Source organism: Macaca nemestrina, chromosome 7 (genome assembly GCF_043159975.1).
Source record: "Macaca nemestrina isolate mMacNem1 chromosome 7, mMacNem.hap1, whole genome shotgun sequence".
NCBI lineage: Eukaryota > Metazoa > Chordata > Mammalia > Primates > Cercopithecidae > Macaca > Macaca nemestrina.
The window spans coordinates 125893911-125914811 of record NC_092131.1 but is presented as its reverse complement, the minus strand read 5'-3'; the positions used below and the strand labels follow the sequence as shown (position 1 = coordinate 125914811).

Here is a 20901-nt window from a genome sequence, read left to right as displayed (position 1 = left end):
GACTCTCAGGCCAGGCTGGTATCTGTCCTGCTAGAGCCTCTGCCTGGATCCTGTACTCACAGTGTTGAAAGATCATTTTTTTAGAAAGGAAAATCTTGACTCTCACATAGATAAAAATTGAACATATGTAAAAGATAGTATTTAACTCATTATTAATGAGGGAACCTGAGACGTTATAATCGGTTCAAATGAGAAGTCAAAGAAGCATACATTTATATGGAGTCAAGGAATGTTGAAATAAATTTACAAATAGATGTAAAGCTGACTTTTTTACTTGGGGGAGGAAGTCAATTTAACCTCCACTGGACCATTTATTTGCATGATTATAGAGTTGAATTATTTTGCATTGCGATCTGTCATCTGCAAGGTACAGAGTTGTAAAACAGCTAGAAGGCAATGAAGGGCTAGAATAATTAGCCAGAAGGGTGTGCTCTAATCAAAACAATGCAGTTTTCCACTGGAGACATCCAATAATGTTTTTTTCTTATTCCAAATTTTCTTACAGTGGTCTGTCTCTCTGAGCTGTGGGGCAGAGGAAGAGGGACTTAGGAAGTATTGGAGATGTCAGGGAAGGCTTCCTGGTGGAAGAGAAGACAGGGGAGGAAAGGAGAGGGACTAGAAGAGATCACTAGTTGTCCCCAAGTAATCCTCTTGTTTATTAAAATAATTAATTGGGAGTCATGACTGAGGTGGCTATAGCACACTGAGTTCTTTTTTTTATTGTTAAAAAAAAATTGAGATAGGGTCTCACTCTGTCACCCAGTCTGGTCTTGAACTCAAGTGATCCTTCTGCCTCAGTCTTCCAAAGTGCTAGGATTACAGGTATGAGCCACCATGCCTGGCCATACCCTAGGTTCTTATGTAAGCAAACTGAAACCCCGCTCATCATGAACAGCCATATCCTTACAAAATCAGAGACTGCCAACTAACCCCTATCTAGGGACTTCACCAATCAGAAACCACCAACTAACCTCTAACTAGGGACTTCACCAATCAGAAAACACCAATTATCCTCTAGGGATTTTACCAATCAGAAACCACCAACTAATCTCTAACTAGGGACTTCACCAATCAGAAAACACCAATTATCCTCTAGGGATTTTACCAATCAGAAACCACCAACTAAGCTCTAACTAGGGACTTCACCAATCAGAAATCACCCACTAACCACTAACTAGGGACTTCACCAATCAGAAACCACCACTGACTTCTAAGGACATTAAGGCCACTGCTCCACTTTAACTAATCAAATGCTTTCTTTTCTTTCTTTCTTTTTTTTTTTTTTTTTTTGAGACGGAGTCTTGCTCTGTAGCCCAGGCTGGAGTGCAGTGGCCGGATCTTGGCTCACTGCAAACTTCGCCTCCTGGGTTTACACCATTCTCCTGCCTCAGCCTCCCAAGTAGCTGGGACTATAGGCGCCCGCCACCTCGCCCGGCTAGTTTTTTGTGTTTTTTAGTAGAGACGGGGTTTCACCGTGTTAGCCAGGATGGTCTCGATCTCCTGACCTCGTAATCTGCCCGTCTCGGCCTCCCAAAGTGCTGGGATTACAGGCTTGAGCCACCGCGCCCGGCCTCAAATGCTTTCTTTGCCTTGCTTCGGTGTGCACCTTATACAAGCTTTCCCCTTGGGCTCCAAACCACCCGCCGTCTGGCACTGCCTGATTCTTGAATCACTCTCTACTCAAACTCCTAAAATTTTAAGTGCTTAGGTTTATCTTTTTTCTTTTTTTGAAACGGAATTTCGCTCTTGTCTCCCAGGCTGGAGTGCAATGGCGCGACCTTGGCTCACTGAAACCTCCGCCTCCTGGGTTCAAGCGATTCTCGTGTCTCAGCCTCCCAAGTAGCTGAGATTACATGCATGTGCCACCACACCCAGCTAATTTTTATATTTTCAGTAGAGGCTGGATTTCGCCATGTTGGCCAGGCTGGTCTCGAACTCCTGACCTCAAAGTGATCTGCCTGCCTCGGCCTCCCACAGTGCTGGGACTATAGGCATGAGCCACTGCACCTGGCCAGGTTTATCTTTGAACACATCCTTAATTAGTAACAGTGCTCCTGGTTTTTAACTGGGCATATGGTGCTCCAGAATAAAGACTATATTCCCCAGCCTCCCTTGTAGGTGGGTGTGCCTGTGTGACGCGGTTCTGGCCAATAGGATAAAGTGTCATGAGGCTGTAAGTGCACTAGACATCCTTGTTAAGCCACCTTACCAATTGTGAACTGCCACCTTCAGAGTTGTTTTGGTGTGAGAGTGAAATAAACTTCTCTCTCATTCAAGCCACTATTATTTGGGGCTTTCTGTTCTTCCCTGTCCTCGCCTGATTTATACGTCCATGCAGGGCAGAAGTCATGCCTGGCGCACACCCGCGCCCCACCTTGGCAGCACCTAACTCAGCCAACGCAAGTTGGACTCACTCAGTGGAGAAGGAGGGCAGTCAGTGGGCAGGCATTCCCTTCCAGTCAGCCTACCCTTCCAAGCCTTCTTGGCCTTTCATGATTTTCCTTTCTTTACCCTTCTCCATGTCTGGAGTGAACACCCTTCACTCCAGACGAGGGGACCTGTTATTCCTCCCAGGCTCATTCCTGCCTCCATGCTTTTGCTTCTGACTCAAGGAGCAGGCAGTATGAAGACTTAACCAAGGAAAAAAAATGAGAAAAGCTGAGCAATTTTTACCTTTAATAAAAACTGGCTACCAAAAACCCCCAAAATCTGTTCGAAGGCATCAAAGAGTTAACACAATAGTGAAGAATTTCTAGACTAAGACACAGGAAGAGACAGCCATCAGAGACATAACTCAGCACTTGGAGCTACTTTTCACATGCGGTTGTTCCCCACTTCTAAAAAGGCAGCTGAGAAGTTGGGCAGTACACTTTGAACAGCCTCTAGGTGCAACGGGGACAAAAGCTGGAGTCCAGAGACTGCCAATGCCTGGGACAGGGTATTGTGTGTAGCTGTCATAAGCCCACAGACCATTAGGTGGGGACAATGAAAGGCTATACCTTGAGAGTTAAGGTAGTCTGAAAGCAAACTGAACCTCACAGAGACTGCAGTCCAGCTTTGAGTCTCAATTCCCCCAATTTTTTATGTTTATATTATTATTATTATTTTTGATACAGAGTCTCATTCTGTTGCCCAGGCTGGAGTGTAGTGGCACAATCTCAGCTCACTGCAACCTCTACCTCCCAAGTTCAAGGGATTCTCCTGCCTCAGTCTCCCGAGTAGCTGGGACTACAGGCACCTGCCACCATGCCCAGCTAATTTTTTTGTATTTTTAGTAGAGACAGGGTTTCACCATATTGGCCAGGCTGGTCTTGAACTCCTGACCTCAGGTGATCAACCCGCCTCAGCCTCCCAAAGTCCTGAGATTATAGGTGTGAACCACTGCACCCGGCTTCAATCCCCAAAATTGAATTTAAAATTTTTGGATTGCTAGTGCATTCAGGTATGTGGAATGGGAGAACAGAATTGTCTCTGGAGGAAGACAACATTATCATAAGCCTCAAAACATTACAAACTGATTTTTAAAAAATATTTGGCACACAACTAAGGTAGGTAGACTCAGTAGGACACAACACAACATGAACCAAGAACTATCAGAAAGAAGCAACGATAGAAACACACTCGGAGATTCCGGATATCGGAATCAGACACAGGCTACAAAATAACTATACTTAATATGTTCAAGGAAGTAAAATATAAGATGCAAGAGTTTAGAAAACTACAAAAAAAAAAAAAAAAAAGCACCACAGGTACTTAAAAAGTAAATTCTAAATTGAAAAGTACAATAGCATTAACTTGGGGCACAGTGGCTCATGCCTATAATCCCAATACTTTGGGAGGCCGAGGCAGGAGTACTGCTTGAGGCCCAGGAATTTGAGACCAGCCTGGGCAACACAGCGAGACCCCATCTCTACAAAAGTCAAAGACTTAGGTGTGGTGGTGTGTGCCTATAAGTCTATCTACTCTGGAGGGTGAGGCTGGAGGATCACCTAAGCCCAGAAGTTTGAGGTTACATGGAGCTATGATCGCACCACTGCACTCCATCCTGGGTGGTAGAAGAAGACTGTCTCTTAGAAAAAGAAAGGAAGACAAAATACAATAACTAAAATTAATAATTCCATGCATGGTTTCCAGAGCCAATTAGACACAGTTGAGAGACAGTTAGTGAACTGGAAGATATTAAAAGTAATGGCTGGCCAGGCGCGGTGGCTCACGCCTGTAATCCCAGCACTTTGGGAGACAGAGGTGGGCAGATCACCTGAGGTCAGGAGTTCAAGACTAGCCTGGCCACCATGGTGAAACCCCATCTCTACTAAAAATACAAAAATTAGCCGGGAGTGGTGGCACAAGCCTGTACTCACAGCTACTCAGGAGGCTGAGGCAGGAGAATCGCTTCAACCCGGGAAGTGGAGGTTGCAGTGAGCCGAGAGTGTGCCACCGCATGCCAGCCTGGGTGACAGAGTGAAACTCCATCTCAAAAAAATAAAATAAAAGTAACTCCATCTCAAAAAAATAAAATAAAAATAAAACTCCATCTCAAAAAAAAAACCAAAAAACAAAAAAAAAATCGCAATTACTTTTGCACCAACCTAGTAATTCAGAAGAAAATATTCAGAATGAAACGTGAAGGGACAAAAAAGAAATAAAACACACAGACGAGAAAGTAAGTGATACAGAGGACACACTAGGGATCCTCTATAGGTATATTTTCATAGTTTAAAAAATATTCGGTCATTATTTTTAAAAATTAATGCCAAGATTACAGGGATGAGCCACCATACCTGACCCAAATATCTTTATTTCGTCTTTTTATCTGACAGATATTTTCGCTAAGAATGGAACTTGAGGCTGGCAGTTATTTTCTTTTGGTACATTGAAGATGTCATTCCATGGTCTTCTGGTTCCTGAGATTTCTGTTGAGAACCTGTCAGCCTAATTGTTGTTCCTTTGAAGGCAACTTGAATTTTTTCTCAGATACTTCTCGAGAGGGAGGTGGGGCAAAAAAGGGGTCATACACTCCCAGAGTGCTGGATTACAGGGTCTCACTTTGTCACCCAGGCTGGAGTGTAGTGGTGCGATCTTGACTCACTGCAGCCTGGATCTCCTGGGCTCAAGCAGTGCTTCCACCTTAGCCCTTCAAGTAGCTGGGACCACAGGTGCACATATTTGACTAGGCCAAATACACCATTAATCAGCATCCCAGAAGAAAAGGAAAGAGGGGCCAGGCACAGTGGCTCACACAATCCCAGCACTTTGGGAGGCCAAAGCGGGCAGATCGCCTGAGCCCAGGAGTTCAATACTAGCCTGGGCAACATGGTGTAATCCCGACTCTACAAAAAATACGAAAATTAGCCAGGTGTGGTGGTGCACGCCTGTGGTCCCAGCTACTAGAGAGGCTGCTGTGGGAGTATCACTTGGGGCTGGGAGCTCTAGGCTGCAGTGAGCACTCCAGCCTGGGCAACAGAGCAAGACCCTGTCTCAAAATAAACAAATAAATAAAATAAAGGAACGGAAAGAGATAATGAGGCAGAAGCAATATTTTTACAAAATAACGACAGAGTACTTTTTAAATTATGAAAAACAATAGTTCACAGATTTAAGAAGCCTCATGAACCCCAAGCAGGACAAATAAAAATAATAGTACACCTCGACACATTATGGTAAAATTGCAGAAAACAAAGGCAAAAACATTTTTTTAATCTTGAAAGTATCTGAACCAGGCATGGTGGCTCATGCCTGTAATGCCAGCACTTTGAGGTGGGTGGTTTGCTTGAGCTCAGGAGTTAGAGGCTGTCCTAGGCAACATGGTGAAACCCTGTCTCTACAAAAAATACAAAAAATTAGTCAGGTGTGGTGGTGTATGCCTGGAGTGCCAGCTACTCGAAGTACTGAGGTGGAAGGATTGCTTGAGCCCAGGAGGTCTGGGCTGCAGTGAGCTGAGATTGCACCACTGCACTTCAACCTGGGTGACAAAGTGAGACTCTGTAACCCAGCACTTTGGGAGTGCATGACCCCTTTTTTATGTCCTCTACCAAAAAAAAAGGATCTGAGAAAAAATTCAGATTGTCTTCAAAGGAGCAACAATTAAGCTGACAGTCAACAGAAACCTCAGGAACCAGAAGACCATGGAATGACACCTTCAATGTACCAAAAGAACATAACTGCCAGCCTCAAGTTCCATTTTTAGCGAAAATATCTGTCAGATAAGAAGACAAAATAAAGATATTTGTGCTAGGTGTGGTGGCTCATTCCTGTAATCCCAGCACTTTGGGAGGCTGAGGTGGGTGAATCACCCGAGGTCAGGAGTTAGAGACCAGACTGACCAGTATGGTGAAACCCCATCTCTACTAAAAATACAAAAATTAACCAACCATGGTGGCATGTGGCTATAATCCCAGCTACTCAGGAGGCTGAGGCAGGAGAATCGCTTGAACCTGGGAGGTGGAGGTTGCAGTGAGCTGAGATTATGCCACTGTACTCCAGCCTGGGTGACAGAGTGAGACTCTATCTCAAAAATAAAAATAAAAATAAAATAAATTTTTTTTAAAAAAATTAAAAAGTAGCCCTAGAGAGTAGACTTTTAGGACAGGATTCTGGAACTCACTAATCAGATGGCAACAGGATCCATTGCTGGTGGTAAGTGGGGTAGTGATGTGCTGGTGTGCTGTAGCAATACTGTCACTAGGAAACTCACCTACTGTGGATTGGGATATGGTACAGGTGGAAGGGCAGGCATTGCTGATGCAGTAGCGCCAGAACAAAGTTCTCCAAATCTGGTTCCTGGATCATCACCAGCAGCACTGCTGGCATTTCATATCAACCTAGAAATGCAAATTCTCAAACACCACCTTAGACTTATTGAATCAGAGATTCTAGGAGTGAGGCCATCGATTTGTGTCTTAAGAAGCCCTCAACATGATTCTTATACATGCTAAAATTTGAAAACCACTGTGCTCGCACTTGGACAGTATGGGGGCAACTGTAATTATAAGGATTGTGGAATTGTTGACTTATTTGATTTCTTCAGACACCTTGAAGAAAGGAATGACAGGCTTAAACCTGTCAGCTCAGAGCATGTTATGGAAGCCAGAAACGCTCTTCTCCTGCCCAGAGCAGAACAGGCTGAAAATCAGACATGGAATTGAACTATAAGGATGGTGGAACTGCAAAAGGTCAAGTGTAATGGGCCACTTAGGCTAAATTCAGGGCCTCTGATAGAAAAGTACTGGGGCCAGGCATGGTAGCTTATACCTATAATCTCAACATTTTGAGGATGCCAAGGTGGAAGAATTGCTTGAGACCTGGAGTTGGAGACCAGCCTGGGCAACATAGGTAGATTCTGTCCACAAAATATTTAAAAATTAGCTGGGTGTGGTGGCACATGCCTGTGGTTCCAGCTACTCAGGAGGCTGAGGTGGGAGGATTGCTTGAGCCCAGGAGGTTGAGGCTGCAGTAAGCCATGATCACACCACTGCACTGCAGCCTGGGTAACAGAGCGAGACCTCATATATTAAAAAAAAAAAAAAAAAAAAAAAAAAGCCAAAGAAGGGGCTGGGCACACTAGCTCACACCTGTAACCAAACACTTTGGGAGGCTGAGGTGGGTGGATCTCTTGAGTTCAGACGTTTGAGACCAGACTGGGCAACATGACAAGACCCCATCTCTACCAAAAGTACAAAAAATTAGCCAGGCATGGTGTTGTGCACCTGTGGTCCCAGCTATTCAAGAGGCTGACTTGGGAGGATCACTTGAGCCTGGGAGGTGGAGGTTGCCGTCAGTTGAGAACATGCCACCGCACTCCATCCTGGGTTGACAGAGTGAGATCCCATCTCTAAAGAAAAAAAGAAAAAAAGAAAAGAAAAGAAAAGGGATCCTGATATCTGATATGGAGAAACTTAAGTGGATATATCTGAGAACTTTGAACCTCCAGTTTTCACTGAATGCTCTGGGGTAGAAGAAAGAGGAGAGGAGACGGGAGAAGAGGGGAAGGGGAAGGGAGGAAGGGTAATGGGTTCCTGATATCTGGTATGGGGAAACTTAAGTGGATACATCTGAGAACTTTGAACCTCCAGTTTCCACTCAATGCTCTGGGCTAAAAGAAGTAGCCCCCTTTCCTTGCTAAGAGAAGGGCAGCTGCCTCTTGCCTGGAGACTAGGCAAAGAGCCTCCAGCAAGGCCTTACAGCAGGAAGAGATGTATCGTCATTGCTGCCCCACATTGACACCAGGCTATGGTCATTCCTCATCATGGCCCAAGGTCACAAGCACAACCTGCTCTGGGAGAATGATTTTTTTTGGCCAAAAATGTTGCAGGAGCTGCCAAGTACACACTTCTGCCAAGTACTGGCAGAATCTGGGAGAGGAGGTGGAGGAGTAGGCATAAGGGTGTTGAACCAGGGGGAGACTAAAGGCTGTATACATGATAATACACTGACCTGGGAGCACTCTCAGGATTTAATGGCTTGGCAAGGACACCTGGGGCTCCAACATACTGCTGGAGTGGCTCCTTGAAATGTGGATGGAACAATTGCTGCAGTGAATTAGGTAGAGATTATAAAACTATATTTGCAAAGCATCAGAGAGGCCAGAAAGTACAGGAAGGTAGGAATGTTGGAATGGTTCATTATATGCCAGCAGATTCAGAATCCACCACTTGACTATGTGCCCTTGGTGGCCTCACAAGAACTCCCCTCTCTAGGCTACCAAGGAAGGCACTAGTGAGAATGGCACCTGAATCTTTCCGAGACTCAGTGGCAATATCCTTTGTAGGCCAGGATCGACAAGAGGAGATGCTGCTACGAGACCAGGCTTCGTGGTGTCAGTGGGAATGGTGGAAGGCGAGAACAGCAGATGCCAGGTGGTGGCACTTCATTATCATCAACAAGGTGGATGTAATTAACTTAATTGGTAGGAAGGCTAGAGTGATAACCAGGATGCCTTGACCTCCAGGGATCTGTTGTGTTAGCTAAAAACTTATGGCATTCCTGCATACTGCTGCACTCCAGCCTGGGCAACAGAGTGAGACCCTGTCTCAAACACAAAACAAAACAAAAAAAGTGTTGCTATAATGGCACCAATTGTATATGAAGTTCCTGAAATTCTGAGTTCCACTAATATTATTTGTGTGATTTAAAAAATTCCATACTTAAAAGCAACACACCAATAGAGGCAAGCAAACCATGTTTTGCACGAAACAATTGTCAATGGTGATGGTGTGTGGATCTCCCCTTTCAGAACCCTGAGAGTCTCAGTACCCGAAGGGCTTTCTGCAGACAAGATAACTGTCAGAATCACATGGAGAAGATCAGAGCCTGGAAGGAAACCTGAGAACTTTTTATTTCAACCTTCTTCATTTTGTATGGAGACAAGACTGAAATTCAGAGAGTTCTGGTTTCTCAACGCACACCACTAGTCAATAAACACACAGAGCCAGAAGCTAGATCGAGCTCAGCGTTCTTTTAAAGCTACTACTTTTACTAGCTTACTCTGCTAGTAAAGCTTACAACCTGACAATAACATAATATATACACACAAATACAGTTACTTCCAAAATAGATTTCGGAGGGGGAGCAGGCAGACCCTGCATTTTTACAATTTATAATTTAAGAATTGCAAAATCTGTCTCCAGTATTCATAACAGGATGTCATTAACCAATCCCCACAGTGGGTTGGACGTCTAGGCTGTTTCCAACTATTTGCTTTTATAATTATCCATTATAATGGTGAAAAATTGGAAACAACCTAAATGTCCAATAATACAGGCATTAATTCTCTAAAAAGTGAATATCAAATAGCCATAAAAAAGACATTAAAGATCCAGAAGTGTTGCTAATTGAGCAAAAATACGTTGAGGACCATTTCAGGTCAGATGCAGTGGCTCACACCTGTAATCCCAGCATTTTGGGAGGCTGAAGCGGGCAGATCAGTTGAGGCCAGGAGTTTGAGACCAGCCTGGCCAACATGGTGAAACCACATTGTAAGGTACATGGATGTGCTTTGGTCAAGGAATAAGCTGAGACAGATATCCAGGCCTGCATGACTCACCGGTTTGGTGTGCAAACGCACACCTCCACTTGTAATATAACCTGTTTGTGTAAGTTCATACTTGGCTTTATGCCACTATTGTCTGTAAAAGGTATAACTGCCCTATTGACGTTGTGCATAAGAGACATGGCTCTTGGGGGCTTGGCTGGTCTCGGCTCAACATAGCTTGACATGGTGGGCGCACTGGCGCCCAGAGAAAGAGAGAGCGAACAAAAGCTGTCCATCTTGCAGATGGATGGGAGGGAGCCAGGACACAACTGGGCTTGCTCATGCTGGAAGAAAGAGTTAAGCTGCTAACCCTGAAGGTGAGGGAAAGCCGGCTGCACAGCTGTGCGTGGGGGCAGCTGGCTCAAGCCGCCAAGACAGGGTGAACGGTAAGCTGCTAATAATAGGGCTAGTGTAAGGAAGCTGTTAAAGAGAGCTGCTGCTGAATAAAACTGTCTTTCACCTGATGTTCTTTCCCTTGAGTGTTCTTTCCGCTCACCCACCCACTTTCCTCAGACCTCAGCATGGACTAGACCTGGACCCCGGGATCTGACACACATCTCTACCAAAAATACAAAAATTAGCCGGTGTGGTGGCACATGCCTGTAATTCCAGCTACTAGGGTGGCTGGGGCATGATGATTGCTTGAACTCAGGAGGCAGAGGTTGCAGTGAGTCAAGATCTCAGTACTACACTCCAGCCTGGGCAACAAAGCATGACCCTGTCTCAAAAAATAAAAAAGTTAAAGACTGTTTGTACAGTATTAACTTTTTCAAAATATTTACTCAAGCATAGAAAAGTCTAGAAATGTCATCAATGGTGATTTCAGGAAAGAATTATAAGGTGACTTTTTTGGTTATCTGCATTTTTTTCTTTTTCTTTCTTTCTTTCTTTTCTTTTTTTTTTTTTTTTTTTTTTTTTTGACATAGGGCCACCTCTGTCACCCAGGCTGGAGTGCAGTGATGTGATCAGAGCTAATTGCAATGTTCACCTCCAAGGCTTAAGCGATCCTCCCACCTCAGGCTCCTGAGTAACTGGGACTACAGGCGCACACCACCACACCCGGATAATTTTTTTATTACTGTATTTTTTGCAAAGGTGGGGTTTGTCATGTTGCCCAAGCTGGTCTCATGTGATCCACCCACCTCAGCCTCCCGTTGTGCTGGGATTACAAGTGTGAGCCGTGTGTGCTGGGCCTGTCTTCTTTTCTATAATGACCATGAGGCCGGGCGCGGTGGCTCAAACCTGTAATCCCAGCACTTTGGGAGGCCGAGACGGGCGGATCACAAGGTCAGGAGATCGAGACCATCCTGGCTAACACGGTGAAACCCCGTCTCTACTAAAAAATACAAAAAACTAGCCAGGCGAGGTGGCGGGCGCCTGTAGTCCCAGCTACTCCGGAGGCTGAGGCAGGAGAATGGCGTGAACCCGGGAGGCGGAGCTTGCAGTGAGCTGAAATCTGGCCACTGCACTCCAGCCTGGGTGACAGAGTGAGACTCCGTCTCAAAAAAAAAAAAAAAAAAAAAAAAAGAAAAATGTTCAGAGAAAAAGAATACAAAATTGTAAAAATCATATATAACTAGTTTTGTTTTGTTTTGTTTTGTTTTGTTAAAGGCAAGAAAGAAAGTAGATTGTCCAGGAAGATAGTTACTCCCACTTTATATTTCTTTGGTGAACTCATCAAAAGGTCCAGGAGTAGAATCACGGGTCAAAGTACCCCGGCTTTAACTTCTGGTTCAGAGAATCCTAACAACTTACATTGTCACCAGCAAGGTCGGTCTTTGACCACAGGATTAACTCTCAAAGCAATTCTCATCCGACATTAGCTGCTTAGTTTTCCACTGATATGTTGACTCCAGGAGGTTCCTTGAGTTCTGTGTGTTCAGCTGGCCTCCGGTGGCCCCATTATTATTTTCTGCCAGGTAAAGGTCAGCCACCTGCACACAGATCTCATCACTCATGATATGCTGCAACTGGAATCAAACAAAGGCAAGCTGTTAGTGAACACAGAAAAGATTTCTCCATTATACAGTCAATGTGCCTTTGACTGATCCAGTCACTCAGCTCAAAAGAGGTTTTGGTTTTTTTTGGCCGGCAATTTTACAAAATTAATCACACAAACCACTGTGTCATTTTCTTGGAGAAAAATCAAGCCAAGATTTTCAACCACATTGGTGATCCATTGTAAAACTTTCATACCTATTTAAAATAAAAACCATAGAGAACTCAGGTTAATGTACTATTTATTTAAAATTCTAAGGATATTTAAATAATTTTTCATGGGTCATACTTTTATTACATTTTAAAATCATTTAGAATTTGCTTTCACACATATTCTCCCTCATTTCATCCTCACAACTGCCCTGGGAAGCAGGTTGGAGACAGAGTAGGGGCCTGTTAGGAGACAGATTTACACAATGCATAAGAAAGCTCACTGTGAGCCGGGTGAGGAAGGGAGCCTTGGAGAATCATGAATGCAGTATCTATGTCTATATTCCCAGCCCAACTACAAAGCCTGAAATTCATTAAGTATTTAAGAAATAGCTGCTGAATTATTGCCTAGGGGCACTCAGCTGAAGAAGCAGGATTGAGACTAACAGTCAAGCTTCCTGACTCCTAACCGAATACTTTTCCAAACACACCACCTATTTTTCTATATCTGATAGAAAGTATAGTGTTTAAGATGTACATAATGTGAACTCACTTTCAATACAGGCCAATCATGATTGACTATCAGTAGCTTTTGTGACAAACTTAGTACACTAGAAATAGAAAACTGAACCTTTCAGAGTTCCCATTCTCATGTCATATGCTGTTTCTGTTTTGAAATAAAAATCCTTCCAAATGAAACTGTATCCATCAAAATGACAGAGAAGTGAAAAATAGATATAAGAATAAAACATTAATTTCAATATTGATTTGTCTATTTTGCTTTAAAATTATCATAACCACCAAGCCATTCTATTTTTAGGAAGATACATTCTTTTTGAAGTGTTAGAAACCATGATAACTATTCTTAAGTCCTAAATGACCAGTATGTGTATTAGTAGATAACTGGACACAGTGCAAGGTCAGAAGGGTGACTGAGTGTGGCAGAAAGGGCAGTATGTCCAGCAACTGCAGATGGCTAAATGACAATGGGTTCAGATAATGGATTCTGATACAACCATTCAAATAATGCTTATGAGTACTTGATAACATAGGGAAAAGCTTAAGATACAGTGTTTGAGAGAGAAAAGGAAAGGTGGAAAAAAAATAGATGGAAAGCATGACTTCAATCATGCATACAGATGCTTCCACTTTATATATTTTTTTCTTTTTTTTTGAGACAGAGTCTCACTCTGTCGCCCAGGCTGGAGTGCAGTGGCATCATGATCTTGGCTCACTGCAGCCTCTACTTCCTGTGCTCAAGCAATGCTCCCACCCAGCCTCCTACGTACCTGGGACTACAGGTATGTGCCACCATGCCCAGCTAATTTTTTGTATGTTTAGTAGAGATGGAGTTTTTCTATGTTTCCCAGTCTGGTCTCAAACTCCTGAGCTCAAGTGATCCACCTGCCTCAGCCTCCTAAAGTGTTGGGATTACAGGCGTGAGCCACTGCCTCTACTTTATACTTTCTTGTTGAAGTAGACTGTATTACTGATGCCCTACTCACACCCTCTTTTTGGATATCTGGCCCCTCCTCGAGTCTCTGGAAAGGGCAGCACTACAAATCCAGGGACAACTAGGGAACTCCCACCCTCACTGCTAGGCAGATCAGATTCTCTCTCCTGCTCATTGGAAATGATACAGAGTGTGTTCAATAGATTTTTTGCAGAGGAGCATCTATATGGAAACGTCCAGTAACACTGGGACCAGGGGTACTGCCAGGGCAAGCCAAAGCCTCAGAGGCTGGAGGAGCCTGGAGCACATGCCGAATGCTTATCTGCAGAGCAAAGCACAAGCATGGAGCAGAAGTTCAGAGTGAAGGCATGCAGGAGGGAAAAATAACCTCTCAGCCCAATCCTTCCATGGTGTGGTCCTATTTTCAGTTCTGTACTTAGATGTCTGTGAGGTTGCCTATTGTACTCTGAATACAAATCCCTCTTAAGCCAGCATAGAATAGGTTAAGATAAATGTAATGACTTGACTTGGCTGGAGTGCAGTGGCATGACCATGGCTACTGTAGCCTCAACTTCCTGGGCTCAGGTGATCCTTCCTCTTCAGCCTCCTGAATAGCTGGGAGGGCCACTACACTGGGAGTACAGGCATGGGCCACCATGCCCGACGAATTTTCTGTATTTTTCTCACAAAAATATTTTTCAGAAGAAATCTTAGGTTTAATACATTGAAAATCCCTGATTGGTTTTTCTTCATCTTTTCTGTGAATGTGTAGGTGTTTCAGTCTCTTGTATTTCTTCTTTTACACAGGATATGGGCTGTTTGAAAACTATTTCATTATTTTCATCATCATCATTCATTTCAGCCACTTCAGATTTTCGCTCTCCAAAAATGTTAATGTACAAACTGGTGTGGGGCCCTGGGTATCCACAGTCTTCTCAGGAGTGTCGCAATACCTAAAACCTTTTTCTTCTTCTTACATAAAACCTGGCCTTTGTACATGTCTGACAATTTGTTTTTGAAATACTTTCTGTTTTCTATAAAATCAAAGAGGAAAATCATACTCAATTCCTTTTTAAGCTAATTTCTTCCCGAGTAATCCTTGTTTCTTTTTAAATCGCTCCTCCATCCGTAGCTTTTGTGTAAGTGCCGATTCTGATTATAACGTTTCACTGATGGATATGATGGCTGTTTAAATGGAATATTCCAGTCTTGAAAGAGTTCTTTCTGTACTTTTTCAGATGGCATAAAATGACTCTCCAAGAGTCTTTCACCAAACAGGTAGTTGTTCATTGTTTCAACTTGGCAACATCCTCAGACTCAAACTCCACAAATGCATAGCCTTTGCTATTTCCAGTCCTTTTCTTTCTGGATAGTCTGAACCTTGAAACAGTGCCACACTGGGAGGACAGGAAAGGATCTGGGTTTCATTCAGTAGGTTAGGTAGGTGGCGCACATAGACTACTCCAGGAGAAAGTTGTTCTTGTTTGTTTGTTTGTTTGTTTTTGTTTTTGTTTTTGTTTTGAGATGGAGTTTCACTCTTGTTGCCCAGGCTGGAGTGCAGTGGCAAGATCTCAACTCACTGCATCCTCTGCCTCCTGGGTTCAAGCGATTCTCCCGCCTCAGCCTCCCGAATAGCTGAGATTACAGGCATGCGCCCACCACACCAGGCTAACTTTTGTATTTTTAGTAGAGACGGGTTTCTCCATGTTGGTCAGGCTTGTCTTGAACGCTCAACCTCAGGTGATCTGCCTGCCTCAGCCTCCCAAAGTGCTGGGATTACAGACATGAGTCACCGTGACCGACCAGTTGTTCTTGTTTTTTTTTTTTTTTGTCAGGGTATGCGCTTGCAAACCTGTGCCACCTCCTTCTGAAACTCAGCATCTACCTGCAGGTTCGGTAACAGGATAGGCGCAGCCAGGCTGGAAAAGGCTGCCATGCCAAAAGTGGCCAACACCAACTCCATGAGGCACTCCCGGAAACACCCAGTTTTTTATATTTCTAATATAAGCAGGGTTTCGCCATATTGTCCACGCTGGTCTAGAGCTCCTGGACTCAAGCGATCTGCCTGCCCTGGTCTCCCAAAGTGCTGGGATTATAGGCGTGAGCCACCGCACCCAGGCTTGACTTTGAAATATATGTTGTACATCCAGTCAGCAGTGAACTCTGGGGGAACACCAAAGGTGAGGAGAATGAGAGAAGAGATACCTCCAATTAAAGGAGTTAAGAAAAGATGCTTGAACTTATGTTTTAAAAAGCCACTGCAGGTTGGGCACAGTGGCTAGTGCCTGTAGACACAGAACTTTGGGAGGCCAAAGTGGGTGAACCACTTGAACCTAGAAGTTTAAGACCATCCTGGACAACATGGCAAAACTCCATCTGTACAAAAAATGCAATAAATTAGCCGGTCGCCGTGGTGCCTGTGGCCCCAGCTACTCCAGAGGCTGAGGTGGGAGGTCGAGGCTGCAGTGAGCTGAGATTCACCACTCCACTGCAGCCTGGGTGACAGAGTGATACCCTGTCTTAAAAAAAAGAAAAAAATAGTCACTGTTTTGGGGTTTTCTGCATGAAATCTCTGTTGCCATTGGAAACAAAAAGGGTTGAGACAGTATGTATTACTGATTCAAAATCATAATCAGCTGCTTAGAGTAAATCATTGTATCTATTGTTTCAAAAACCAACCTCAGGATTGTTAAAAGTTAGTTTTATTGGATTTTTCTTTAAGCTGGGCTGGTTCACTCAGGTCGGTCACTTCCAAGCCCATATTCTACTTAGTAACCCTATTTGGAAGGAAAACTGCAGCTAAGGTTATGATCCATCCTGAGATGAAAAGTTTCACACATATACACGACACATACCCCTCCCCCACAGTATGATGACACAGCGACCCAACCTTGGGCAAATGGTACCACTGCCAGCAAATGCATTTTTTTCTTTATTCTAAATTTTTTTTCTTTATTTCTTTTAACGGCAGCAAATGCATTTAACATTTTATTGAGATTCTCAACAGCTGCCATTTGATTTGCATAGCAAATTGTTTACAAAGTAACTTTTTTCCATTTTTGATATTTTAATGAAAATTATGTTCTTCAGTTTTAAAGCCCCGTCCCTCTCCCAGAGAAAGATTAATAACTAACTACCAAGTAATGATCATTTAGGAAAAGAACAAAAGCAAAAACAACTTTTAAACACTTCTGGAACATGGGTAAGCTTCCAAAGTCAAGACCTTCTGGGCCCAGTGGAGGTGCTAGGCTGCCTCAGGACACCATCAGCACTTCCCCATCCACAACATCCTCAACAGCGGGGAGCCATGCGCGGACCCCGGGGGCTTCCTGTTCCACAAGCTCCCCTCTCTTTTTCCTCTCCACGCTTGCTGCTGGGCCTCCCCTCCAAATCTGCCTAACGAAGGCAGCAGGGTCTTTAATACTGTTCGGCTTTGTCAGTGGAGACAGGGTACTCTAGAAAACTGAGAGATTCCCTGGTCCAGTCTGGGGGAGGAAAAAATATGCAGTGTAGCATAGATGGTTTCACTTGTCCACTTACACACGCTCATACTTATTCAATGGATGTATCAGATGCTTCAAAAGTCCTGATGTGTAGTAGAACAAAAGTTGCTTGTAAAAAAGAAGTTGCAAAATTATAAAAATCTCTGCAGCAGTTCAGGCTCCTGATGACAAAGCTGGTTCTGCTAAGTAGTTATTTTGACATGCACAGCAGCTTTCCCTAGAAGTCTTGTGTTCCAAGGGGTTCGTTTAGATCACAGGAAATTGAAATCGAAGTTTAAAAGGCTCTCTGCTGACAAAATGTGGTATATCCATCAATGAACTTCTACTCAGTAATGAAAGAAACAAACTACTAAAACCTGTTATACGTCATGGACTAACCTCTAAAACATTAGCTAAGTAAAAAAAAACCAGACAGGAGACCACATATTGTATAATTCCATTGCTTTGAAATGTCCAAAAAAGGCAAGTTGATAGAGACAGAAATGGTCTGATTTACTTCAAGAGGTAGGGATTCAAGCTCTCTAGAGTACATGTGATACATACCTGAGAAAAAAGAAGGAAAAGAAAAGAAATTTAAACATAAGTAGATGAAATAATACTTCTCCCTGAATATAAAGAAAATCGCATTCTTTTTGTAATAATTCGGAAGACAAAATATGAAGAAAAGTCTTTAATTTTGCCACTCAAAACATTCTGGTTTGTTGCTTTTTATATTTCTTTATGGGTATAAACATTTTTAAAAGTAGAATCATAATATATAGTCTTTTGTCACTATGTTGTGGGCATATTTCTATGGCGGTAAATATATCCTCGGCATCATCTGTTTTAAAAGCTCGATGTATATATTAAGCTAATCATTGCCACCCCTGAAGTAAGTTGTCTTTTATATATATATATATTCTAATGGACTTGAGCAAGCATTTTTGGACTGAATTCATAGAAGTAGAATTTCTGGAGGAAAATAACATATAAAACAGTTTGAGGATTTTTAAGAAATTTTCAAATTATCCTGCAGAAAAATTGGTTCAGTTTATACTGCCACCAACAGGAGCAGAGCTCCAGTTTCCCCCTTCCATTTGCCCTCTTTGCTGGTATTTAAGCAGAAAATCTCATTGTTTTCATTACATTTCTTTGGTTTCTAGTGCTTTCAATTTTTCTTTTCTTTCTTTCTTTCTTTTTTTTTTTCTTTTTTAGATGGAGTCTTGCTCTATTGCCCAGGCTGGAATGCAACAGTGTGATCTTGGCTCACTGCAACCTGCATCTCCTGAGTTCAAGCCATTCTCCTGCCTCAGCCTCCCAAGTAAATGAAATTACGGGTGCCCACCACCATGCCTGGCTAATTTTTATATTTTTTAGTAGAGACAGGGTTTCACCATGTTGGTCAAGCCGGTCTTGAACTCCTGACCTCAGGTGATCCACCCGCCTCGGCCTCCTAGTGTTGGGATTACAGGCGTGAGCCACCGCACCAGCCTTGAATCTTTTTTATATGCTTATTGGCCATTTTTATTCCTGTGGAAAGTGCCTGTTTTCCATTGCCTATTTACTGGCCAACCTCCAAAGTCACAATTCACTTAATTTTTATCTTGGTGATTGAAAGCATTTTAACTTAGTGATTTTAATGTAAACAGGAGCAGGACAGACTGTAATTATCTAGATCTTGCTCTGTCACCCAGGCTGGAGTGCAGTGGCATGATCATAGCTACCACAGCCTGGTACCCCTGAGCTGAAGCAATTTCCCTACCTCAGCCTCCCAAGTAACTAGGACTACAGGTGTGTGCCACCATGCCCAGCTAATTTTTAAAACTTTTTGTCGAGATGTGAATTCGTTATGCTGCCCAGGCTGGTGTTGAACTCCTGACTTAAAGTGATACTACCACCTTGGCTTGCCAAAGTGCCGGGATTACAGGCGTGAACTACTACTCCCGGCCAAGAGCTCATTTTGTTTGCTAGTGGTGTTCTTGGTATCTTTTCATATTTGAGGCATGGGTGCTAGTGCTGAAGTATTACATTCACCATCCGGGGTTTACAGGACCTTTGTTTTAATATTGAACAGATGGAAGTGTTTAGTTCTGCATTTTTGCAGGTATACAGAATGTGCTTACCAGGCCTCTGCTTTATACCCATTGAAAGCAAGAAGTAATACAGTAAAACTTTGCCTGGCTAGAGGCTGTGAAAGAATGGAGTATTCTGGTTTAATTCTATTAACTTGGAAGTATGAAGGTGAAAAGAATCCAAAACTTACATTTCCTGTTGAATGCAATTTGAAAATATAGCCAACGATTCCACTTTTCTTCTCTAGTAAGTTTGGACATTCTGATCTACTTGGTGTTTTATTATGGAACTGCTAGTGTGCCTGTGACTTACATTGTGAAGATACGTTTTTAAAACTTGAGAGGTAAGAGGGTGTAAATCGTATTGTATGAGATCAGGCTGGATGAGAACTGACACTTGTAAATATACTTTGTAGACTGAATCTCTGAATGCCACTTTTTTCTTATTTAACTCATAAAAATAAAACACATTGGATGGAGGGTGGGAGTAGGAAAGAGATTTATGTCTTTTAGTTGTATGTCATTCTTTCATGTCAAGACAGAACATTTGGTATCCCTGGCTTTGGATCTACAGAAGGAAACACATTTTTCTACCTACTATATGCCAGAGGTTCTTGAACATCTGGAGGGATTACTGCAGCACAGATTGCTGAGCCCTACTCCAGAGTTTCTGATTCACCAGGTCCAGGGTGGGGCCTGAGAATTTGCACTTATAAAAAGTTCTCAGGTTCTGCTGGTGCTGCTAGTCCAGAGACTACATTACTGAGAGCCACTCTTGTCTACTAACTGTAAATTGTAGAACTCTAGGAAATAGCTTAGTTTGGTGTGGGAAAAGAAGCTCACAGGTTATGGAGCAAATCATGAAAGATTCAACCCTTGATCTCAGCCTAGTGTGGAATTCAGGTACAAGCAATACACAGTGACATAACACAGTTCTTGGTTTTCATGACTATAAGTCCTAGCCAAGTATCAAGTGAGAAATTCAGTTTCATTTGCAAGGTTTAGAGAGGCCAGGTGATTCTAGAAAAAGAGACCTTGTATTTGCTTTAAAATGGAAAAGAGCTTTGAGTGCTTATTAAATTGAAAATTTTGTGTTTTTCTTTATTTTATTTTATTTTTTTGGTGATGGAGTTTCGCTCTGTCACCCAGGCTGGAGTGCAGTGGTCTGATCTTGGCTCAGTGCAACCTCCGCCTCCCGGGTTCAAGTGATTCTCCTGCCTCAGCCTCCCGAGTAGCTGGGATTACAGGTACCCACCACCATACCTGGCTAGTTTTTGTATTTTTAGTAGAGATGGGGTTTTACCACTTTGGCCAGGCTGGTCTTGAACTCCTGACCTAAGGTGAGCCACAGCACCCAGCCCAAAAGCTTTGTGTTTTTAAAGATATTAGACATGTTTCTTGTTTTAAAAAAAATCTTAATAATGTAGGAGAATAAGAAAAATGTTTTTCCAAAAGAGAGAAATCATTGTGATTATTTTACCTTATTGGAATGTTGGATAATATAGCCTCTTTCATTAATCATCAAACATACTATGGATTTTCCATTTTTATAGGATTTGTGTCTCAGTTGAGGTAATACTGGTAATTATCGTACTCCATTTGAAGATGAAAAATGTAGGCCAAAATCATAGACCATGCATAGAAGCTGGATAATGAAGACAGCACTGAGGAACATGTGGACACACACACAGAGAACACATATGTACACAGAATAAA

At 42.9% G+C, this 20901-nt stretch overlaps 1 pseudogene; it reads right to left on the bottom strand.

Moving 5' to 3' along the window:
* Positions 1–11820: 11820 nt before the first annotated feature.
* On the bottom strand, positions 11821–15567 carry LOC105491032 (MKI67 FHA domain-interacting nucleolar phosphoprotein-like; annotated as a pseudogene).
* Positions 15568–20901: the final 5334 nt, after the last annotated feature.